This window comes from Tursiops truncatus, chromosome 8, assembly GCF_011762595.2.
Source record: "Tursiops truncatus isolate mTurTru1 chromosome 8, mTurTru1.mat.Y, whole genome shotgun sequence".
Classification (NCBI taxonomy): domain Eukaryota; kingdom Metazoa; phylum Chordata; class Mammalia; order Artiodactyla; family Delphinidae; genus Tursiops; species Tursiops truncatus.
This window is the reverse complement of record NC_047041.1, coordinates 96,413,634-96,423,669: the sequence shown is the minus strand read 5'-3', so window position 1 is coordinate 96,423,669 and position 10,036 is coordinate 96,413,634. Positions and strand designations below refer to the sequence as shown.

Here is a 10,036-nt window from a genome sequence, read left to right as displayed (position 1 = left end):
TCCTGCTCATGGTTTTTTTTGCGGTACGCGGGCCTCTCACTGCTGTGGCCTCTCCCGTTGCGGAGCACAGGCTCCGGACGCGCAGGCTCGGCGGCCATGGCTCACGGGCGCAGCCGCTCCGCGGCATGTGGGATCCTCCTGGATCGGGGCACGAACCCGTGTCCCCTGCATCGGCAGGCGGACTCCCAACCACTGCGCCACCAGGGAAGCCCCTAGAATTCTTTTTTTCAAGTTCCGTCATTTGCCAGTACATGGAATTTGGACCATCACTTAACCTTTCTGAGCCTTGCTTTCTCTATTTCTAAAATGGGGAGAATAGGACGGTTTGTTCAGAACCTACCATGTGTCAGATTAGATTATTGTACAACCACCTTCTCAGTGAGTCCTCCCCAAGCCCTGTGAGGTTCTCATCCTTAACTTGCAGATGGGCAGACAGAGAATGGGAGATGAGGCACCTACCTACCTGGCAGGCAGCTTCACCATCCTGAGTATCAGTCTTTTTGTCTATAATTTACAGATGACAGTGGTACTTGTCTGATACAGTTGTTTAGAAGATTAAATGATACGGAACACTCAAAACACTTAGCACATAGAAAGTGCTTCTTAGGACTTTCCTGGCGGTCCAGTGGTTAAGACTGCGCTTCCACTGCAGGGGGGGGCAGGTTCCATCCCTTGTCAGGGAACTAAGATCCCACATGCCACGCAGTGTGGCCAAAAATATTTAAAAAATAAAAGAAAGTGCTTCTTAAATGTTAGATGCCGCTGTTGTTATTGTTATTAAAATTCCTGCTTAAGATCTCATTTCAGGGAGCACCTGCTCAACTCATCTTAAACAAAAATTTCTTTTCATCATTCATTCGCTTATTCAGCAAACATGAATTGAGCCTTTGGCATGTTTCCAGGACACTGCAGGTACCAGAGATACACAGGTGAGAAAGGCAACGCTGCCAGTCTTCTGGGGAGACAGCAAGAAGACAGCTGCCGTGAGATGGGATAGGGGCGGGGCTAGAGTTAAGCCCCATGAGGTTCCTTTCTACTTCTCTCTGGGAGAATCAGGGCAGGCTTCCTGGAAGAGTGGATCTTTGCCTGAGACTTAGTAGAAGAGGAGGGCTAGCACAGTGGTTAGAGAGGAAAGGGCTTTCTGGGCAGATGAAATGGTATCTGAGAGCTCACAGAACATTAGGGAAATAGCAGGGTGTTCAGTATGATTGGAGCAGAGTGGAGTGTGTGTGTGTGTGTGTGTGTGTGTGTGTGTGTGTGTGTGTTTGGAGAGTTGAGGTTGTAGACCAGTGGCTCTCAACTAGGGGGCAAGTCTGCCGCCAAGGGGACATTTGGCAATATCTGGAGACATTTTGGATGGTTGCAACTTGGGGGGAAGGTACTACTGGCATCTAGAGGGTGAGGACATTGCTGCTAAACACCCAACACTGCGCAGGACATCCCCCTGCAACAAAGAAGTGCCCAGTTCCAAATGTCAATAGTGCTGAAGTTGAGGTAAGGAGGGGCCAGATCAGGAAGAAAGTATTTGCCCAAGAGCAAGAAGAAATAATTGAAAAGTGCTTGTGTGATGAGCTCGGGGTTTTAGGAGCTCATTTTGGCAGCAGACAATGTATCAGAGACGTGGGGTTGAGGGGTGGACTTTCCTGGTGGCGCAGTGGTTAAGAACCTGCCTGCCAATGCAGGGGACACGGGTTCGAGCCCTGGTCCGGGAAGATCCCACATGCCGCGGAGCAACTAAGCCCTTGCGCCACAACTACTGAGCCTGCGCTCTAGAGCCCGCGAGCCACAACTACTGAGCCCATGTGCCACAAGTACTGAAGCCTGCGTGCCTAGAGCCCATGCTCTGCAACAAGAGAAGCCACCGCAATGAGAAGGCTGCGCACCGCGATGAAGGGCAGCACCCCCCCAGCTCGCTGCAACTAGAGAAAGCCCGCGCACAGCAACGAAGACCCAATGCAGCCAAAAATTTAAAAAAACAAATAAATAAATAGATAAATTAAAAAAAAAAGAAATGGGGAGGTTATGGTAAGAGGAGGAAGGGAAAGTGATTTGAGAGGCACTGAAGTGATCCAGGTGAAAGACAGTCAGCAGTTGGTAGGAGAGCAGCAGGGCAGTGGGGGTGGGTGGGTAGATGAGATGGCGAAGAACGCGCACTATGACTGTGAATGTGTGGTGATGAGAAGATTGTGGACGATGCCCCAGAGTCCTGGCTTGGGGGTTTGGGTGCAAGGTGATGATTTCTCCTGAGAAAGGGACCACAAGAAGAGGAGTAGTTTAGTGTAGGGGTGTGTGTGTGTGTGTGTGCACGCGTGTGTGTGATGCGTCAGTCTGACGTGTTGAATTCATAATGCACATGGGACATCCAAGTTGGGAAGCTTATTTGGTGGCTGTATATGTGAGTCTGTGGTTGTGGACCAAACCTGGTGAGGAGCAGGTCTGGGGCTGGAGATGAAGACTTGGGAGTGATCTGCATATATTTCATAGCTTGAGACGTGGGGGTGGATGAGGTAACCCATGGAGCGTGTGTAGAGTTAGGAAAGAAGGGCACCAAGAAACCAGGTGGTGGCCAATATTTAAAATTCCAGAAGAGGAAGCAGAGCCCACCAGCAGAAACTGGGAAGGAATGGCTAGAGAAGTTGTTAAGAAAAGAGGCTGTTTTTAAGAAGGAGGAAGTAAAGAGGTATCAGGCACTACAGAGGTCAAATAAGACAAGAACTGAAGAATGTCTGTTGGGTTTGGCAATTAGGTGGTCAGTGGGGACGTTGGCAAGAGTAGTTTCCATGGAGCAACGCGGGGTGGGCAGAAACCAGATTACTGTCGTGTAAGGAGTCGAGGGGGTTGAAGAACTGGCCAGCAAGTCTGCACTGCTCCTTGGAGGAGCTTGGCTTTGGTGCCGAGAAACGAACCCACCTCATTCTTTGACTCAACCTCCGGGAAACACCAATCATCTGTATCCTGGCTCACATTCCAGCAGTTCAGGGCCATGGTTTGGCTCCTAGAATGCCTCCTGCTTCTCTTCTGCCTCTCCTCTCCTGTCTGTCAATCCTTCAGAGCCCAGTCCAAGGAACACCTTTACAAGGAAGCCCTCTCTGCCTGCCCTTGCCCTTAATGTGACTCTGGTAGCACAGACAATTGGTATCTTCTAGCAAGTGAAAGTTTTGTCCTTCTAAGTGTCCACTCAATACGGTGCCTTGTTTTACTAAGAGGTTCATTTTGTTTGTCTTGCTTTATCGGCTGCATGAAGCCTCCCTGAGATTAGAGACCACCTCTGAGTATTTACTGAATGAATGAATGTATGACCCAGTGCACAGAGCCTGGCCCACAATTGTGTCCATGGCAGGTGGGGCTCAGAAAGACACCTGTGGAATTGAAATGAATGGACTTTGAATTTAACTCAGCTGGACTTTCTCCAGGAAGTAAATTTCAAGTTGATTAATTTCAAACTAATTGAAAAACTCCTTCTATGATCTGGGTAGAGTTCTAGGCAGTGAGCAAGAAAGACCAGGTCCCTGTTTTCTTAGAACTTACTTCCTACTGGGAGAGACAGACAGTAGACAAGAAACCAGTGAAGGAGCAAGGTCGTATGACTTTGGCAAATGTTCTGATGGAAGTAAATGAATGATGTGCACCAGAGTAACTAGATAGGCGAATGGGTTGGGTGGGCTTTTCTTTCTTAATTTAATTAATTAATTAATTAATTAATTAATTTTACTTTTGGCTGCATTGGGTCTTCGTTGCTGTGCGCGGGCTTTCTCTAGTTGCAGTGGGCAGGGGCTACTCTTCATTGAGGTGCACGGGCTTCTCATCGTGGTGGCTTCTCTAGTTGTGGAGCACGGGCTCTAGGCGCACGGGCTTCAGTAGTTGTGGCTTGTGGGCTCTAGAGCACAGGCTCAGTAGTTGCAGCACAGGGGCTTAGTTGCTCTGCGGCACGTAGGATCTCTCCTGACCAGGGCTCGAACCCGTATCCCCTGCACTGGCAGGTGAATTCTTAACCACTGTGCCACCAGGGAAGTCCCTGGAGTGGGCTTCTTTAGAAAGAGTGCTCAGAGAAGACTTCTCTGAGGAGGCGACCTTGGAGCCGAGACCCACTAGATGAGACGGAGCCAGTACCAAACTTTAGCTTGGCCAATGGAGCAGAAACCAGTATGACGAGGGTCACACACACCAGTGAGGTTGGACAAGTAGACGAGAGCCAGACCATGGAGGCCCTTGAAGGCAATGGTAATGAGTTTGGGTGAGTTGCTGCCACAGAGGGAAGACACTGAATGGCAAGCATGGGGATGATGGGCTCGGGTGTACGTTATCAAACGTTGGCAGCTTGGGCTAGGGAGGTGGCAGCAGAGATGGAGAGAAGTAGATGGTCTGGGGAAGTATTGAAGGTGGAAGGTGGGGTGGAGGATGGGCACTGACTGCAAAGACATATTCCTTCTAACTTTGTTGTGTGTACACAGCCCCCGGGAGAGGAGATGCCTGGAGGCCAAGAGGGCTTCTCTCACCAAGGACGAAGGAAGAGCGCTGAACTGGGAATCAGGATGTCTGAGTCCTCCATATCTTAGGCATGGAGACTGGACTGGGTCACCTCTAAAGGCCCTTCCAGCCCTAGCAGCCCAGCCCTTGTTCTATGTCAATTGTTGGGGCATCCAAAGGGGGAAGTGTCAAAGGAGCTGTCAATCAAGGTTGATTTCACAGAGCAACGGCCCAGGTCTCTATCTCCTGGGCTGCTTACCCCGGGGATGATGTTAGTCCTTTCACCACCTCTTATCTGCCCCCAGGGAGGGGTTGGCTAAGCCCAGGCAGCAGGCGGTGGATCAGCTCTGAAGTTCTGTCTCCTGCAGTTCACTGCTTCTCTGAGGGCAGAACTTGGAGCTAGAAGAGGCTAACCGGCCTCTTATGGTCTGAGAGGAAGGGTGGTGGGACCTCTGGCTGGAATCGAACCTCTCTTTCTCCCTGTCCTTATTTCCTGACCTTCTGTCCCTGGGTTCTGTAGAAGGCCCTCCAGCCCATTCCTGTGGGACACTCCCCTGTGCCAATCAATCCCCCACCATGAATTGCACCAACTGTAAATTTCATCCTGGGAAGGAAATGGGCCTCGAGGGTTGTGCGCGTCTTCTAGGCCAGATGCAGTGACTTCAAACAGCACACGTTTATTAGCCCACAGTTCTGTAGGTCAGAAGTCCGGGCATGGCATGGCTGGATTTTCTGCTCAGAGTCTCTCAAGGCTAAAATCAAGGTGTTGGCTGAGCTGTGTTCTCACCTAGAGTTCAGGGTCCTCTTCCAAGCTCACGTGGTTGTGGTAAGATTCTGTTCCTTCTGCTGTTCCTGGCTGGCTGTCACATGGGGGCTGCTCCACATTCCTTGCCCTCCGTCCTCAAAGCCAGCAACGGAGAGCCTCCCTTGGGTGGAATCCTGCTCATGGTTTTTTTTGCGGTACGCGGGCCTCTCACTGCTGTGGCCTCTCCCGTTGCGGAGCACAGGCTCCGGACGCGCAGGCTCGGCGGCCATGGCTCACGGGCGCAGCCGCTCCGCGGCATGTGGGATCCTCCTGGATCGGGGCACGAACCCGTGTCCCCTGCATCGGCAGGCGGACTCCCAACCACTGCGCCACCAGGGAAGCCCCCTGCTCATGTTTGTAATCTCTGACTTCAGAAAGAGCCCAGTCACTTTAAAGGGCTTTTGCCTGATTAGATCAGACTCATCCGGGATATTCTCCCTCTCCTAAGGTCAACTGTGCCATATAATATAACACAACCACAGGAGTAAATGCCATCCTATGTCCCCATGTACAGTCCCGGGGATTATGCACCACGTGTGCACGAGAGTGGGAGAAGGATCTTCGGGGACGTCTTAGAATTCCGCTGATTACGAGAGCCAAGGAGGACATTTTTGGTGGAGAAGGTTGGAGGCCATTCCTGGCAATTTGAGAACAAATCATCCAGTAAAGTGAGAAGCTCCTTTGCCTTTTGGGAGGACATAGAGCAATCTCATGGATGGTTTGAACACTCACCCTAGAAACATCACACCATGTGTTGTCTATGTTTGCAGAGTTCACGGCCCCTTGAATCCATTCATCGTTTCTAGGTTGATAAACCCTGGGGCAGGGTGTGGGGAGGGTGCAAGTGGAGATGAGGGTTGAGCGGTGTGAGTTGGGTATTTGGGGCTGCAGGGTTTTCTACCTTCAAGCTGCTCTGTGTTGGTCATGGGAGGGAGTATTTACTGAATGAATGAATGTATGTGTGTGAGTGTGTGTGTGTCCAGCTCTGTTCTCCATTGCAGCATAAAGCTAAAATGAAACTCCACCTACTTCTGGCTCTTCTACTTGGGACAGTTTCAGCTTTTCATCTGAGTAAGTCTCCTTGGCCTTCAGCCTTTCTTTCTCTACTTGACTCCTTTCTATAGTTTATAGGGTCAGAGTCACATAGCCACACCTTCCTCTCTGGCCATCCCCTATTTCAGGATCTCTGCACAGAAAGGCGCGGGGACTCTAGAGCTGGAGTTGAAGGGATTCCTCAGGGCATCTGCCTGTCTGCAGTCTTGGTTCTACTGTGACGTTCTCAATGTTGTCCTTTCTGCAAGATGCAAACGGTGATCAAATGATCCCTTCTTTTACTTTGAGCTCACCGAGTGTACAGTGCTAAGCGTTTTCTAGGCATTATCTCCTTTAATCCTCATAGCATCCCCATGAGGTATGTGGTGTGGTCTACCCATATCACAAACGAAGAACTAAAGCTAGTAGATGATGGAACCAGAACAAAACCCACAACTGCCTGACTCTAAGTTCATGCCCTTAACCACCAGGACCTCATGTGCGAGGTTGGCTTCTCCTGGGGGGGGGGGGGGGGGGGCTCTGTTCTAGGTTCCTCTCTTTCCAGGGCTCAGCTTGCAAATGACTGGGGCCGGGAGGGAGCTGTCCGTGGTTCTGGGGAGGAACAGGGGAAGATGTGAAGGAGGGGCGCTTGACCTTTCTTCTTGCCAGGAACTGAAATGTCCAACATTGAGAGCCCCTTGGGAGATGACACCCTGGCTCAGGTTGGGGAGGTACCAGAAAGTGAGGCAAAGGAGATCCCTGTGGAGGGATGCTGCTAGAGGAAGAGGAAGACAGGGGCTCTGGAAGTGAAGATGCCCCCAGGGAAGAGGGGGCTGTTGAGTCCATCTCAGCCTTGGATGAGGTAGACAGGGACCTTCAGTGTCCTAAGGATGAGGACACAGTAAAACTGGAGGGCATCCCTGGATGCAAGACCTGCCTCTTCCTCCTGGTGAGGATCCCCTGAATTTTATTCATGCTCAGGTGAGTGGCCAGTGCCTGAGGCTGAGGCCCAGGGTGGCGATAGGGAGCTGGTGTCTCCAGTCTCTGTGTCGCTGGTCATTTTCCGCACTGAGGACCCTGGGGGTGTTAGCAGAGGCTGAGACCCGCAGAGGTGTTGGGGGTAAGAGGTGAGGGTCATGCGGAAACAGAAGTTGTTTCTTAATCTCCAGCCTTCAAATGTCTGTGGGGCTGGGGGGGGGGACGGTGGAGGGTGAGTTTTGGAGACTTAGACACCCAGGACTAAGGTGATGTGAATTCCTGGGGGACGGGCACACCGTTCTTCCTCTTTCATTCTGCCCTGCAGTTAACTTGCCAGAGGTGCTACCGGGGCAGACTCATCTCCATCCACAACTTCAGCCTTAATTACCAGATCCAGTGCTTAGTCCGACAGATCGACCAGGGCCAAGTCCGGAGCGGATGCCAGGTCACTGGCCGGGTAAGAGGGGCCCCAGCTCTCAGTGGGGAGCACCTCCTGACCCCAGCCCATGTTCAACCTGCTGCAGATCTGTCTGTGCTTCTGCTCTACAATCCCCTGAAGAACTGGGGATAGATGGACACCTGGGTGAGACAACAAGGGGGCTGCCTAGGCATCGGGAACAGCCGAGCATTTAGAATCAGGATGTTTAGGTGCGAGTCCTGCTCAGTCTCTGACTGTCTATAGGACCTGGGCAAGACCGTGAGCCTCGTTCCTCATCTGTAGGATGGGGTTGGAACTCCTGCCCTGCCTCTTGTTAGAGCCCAAAGGATGGGGGTGTCACTGGAATGCATAGAATGTGATGGTGACAGTCACTGTGGCTCTGCATTTCAGTTGACCAGGACTGTGTCCATTGTGGTCCAGCAGTCCTTTAAGGGCCAATGCCTGGCGGGCAGCGGGAGGGTCAGGCAGGGATAGTCCCAGCTCTGCCTACCTGCTTTCCGTTTGCCCGTGTCCCAGCCCACCTCTTTCCCTCTTGCCTCCCCTGGGGTCGCTGCACATGCTTTTGCTGGCTCGACGGCACTCCCTGGAATTTTGCATACGGGGCTGCTGGCCAGCCCTGGGGCAGTGCTGGTAGATGTGTGACCCTGTGCACCGGAAGTGAGGTGGTGGGAGTGGGGATGAATAATGGCAAGGCCTGGAAGGGAGGAGGCTCCAGGAAGAGCCAGACCCTGCAAAGGAGAGGCCTCCTGGCTCTTCAGACTCATCTCCACTGAGGTGTGGGGTAGGGAGAGGGGAAGGCCCTACTGGGGCTGAGTCAGGGAGAACAAGAGGCTGAGACCCCTTCCTGTTGCATCTTCACAGGAGGCCACTGGCGTCGAGCTCCCTGTGGCGTGGGTCTCCCGTTCATCTGTTCCTACTGAGCTGGATCTTCCTGGGCAGGCTCCTCCCATCCCCTCCCCTCCAGCCCCCAGCAATAAAATTGTTTTCCTGAAACTGATTTCTTTTTCTTCCCACCATTGATCTACTCTGCTTAGCCCCACCCACGAGCTTTCTGCCAGTACAAGGACCACACCTCCCCACCCTACTGTCTTTCATAAAAAGGGACAGAAGCTATCACTCTCAAGGAGGATGGAGCATGGGGTGGGGTCTGTGTGGCCCTCTTGGAGACAGAGGAATGGGCTCAGGTGGATCTTTTCATAGGACACCCAATTACCGGGCTCGTGCATTGCAGGTGCTGCCAAGACACCACGCATGTCTCTCCAAACTTTCAAGGTGAACTCTCAATGTACTGTATTTGCATCTCCACATCTGAGGGCCTTTTCTTCCTCGCCCACAAATTGTGGTTGCCTTAATGTGCCAGGATATTAACATGTCCCTGGGAGCAGCCCGCAACTCTCAGGAGTGGGTGTATGAGTACCCCAGTCCTTTGCCCCCTCAGGTGGAATAATTCTGGGGCAGGTATCGGGCACTGCTTGCCAGGGTTTCCCAGTGAGATTAACTTCCAGTTACCCACTGAGGCAGCTGGCTTTATAACACACATTTTATTGGCTGTCTTCTCTTCCCCATATGAACTCTCCTCTTCCCTACGACTGTCCCGGCACCTCCCATGGAAACGACTTGCACTCAAATCCTCGCCTCAGGGGTGTTTCCGGGGAATCTCAATATAAGACAAACTGCTATATGTCCAACTCTACGTAAGGTTTGGGAATATGACAAGACACAGCTCCCTGCCATTCGGGAACGTACAGATGTTTGTAACACAAGCACACCAGCACCTACTAATTGTTACCGCTTATTGTGCACCCACAAAGTACCCCCTGCTGCACCAGGCATCTTACAAAGATGACCTTGTTTGATCAGTAATTATTATCCCATTGTACAGAACCAGGCTCAGTTAATGGGGAGGTGAGCAGAAAGTAAGGCATCAATGCTCCGAAGCCCTTTTCCTCCAGGACTCCTCAAATTCTTAGAAGTACAGATGGCCCCAGGGATTCTATTCTATCTGGTGGTCCAGATAGAAGAGGCTACTTACTCAAGGTTGCACAGGAAGTTGAAAAAGATAGAAATCACACTGAGGTCCTTTGTAACTGCTGTTCTCTTGGTATCCGTGACGGTGGAATTCTGACACACTCTTACAAGTTCAGCCCTGTGCTGGGTGCCGTGGAGGATGCACTGGGAGAACTTTCCCTCCTTGCCCTCATGGACTTTGTATTCTGGTGTGGGGAGGCGTTGCTTCCCTTTATTCCAGTACTACTAATAAAGAGTAACAAAATCCCTCCTTTAATTGCTTATTGATCTTTATTGGAGTATAGCTG

At 51.6% G+C, this 10,036-nt stretch overlaps 1 non-coding gene across 1 annotated transcript; it reads left to right on the top strand.

The window, feature by feature from the left end:
- The first annotated feature begins 3,816 nt into the window (after positions 1-3,816).
- Positions 3,817-8,714, top strand: LOC101330630 (uncharacterized). The gene is made up of 4 exons (XR_004527765.2): positions 3,817-6,343; positions 6,454-6,582; positions 7,608-7,739; positions 8,583-8,714. It is a non-coding gene; the product is annotated as an uncharacterized protein (transcript).
- Positions 8,715-10,036: the final 1,322 nt, after the last annotated feature.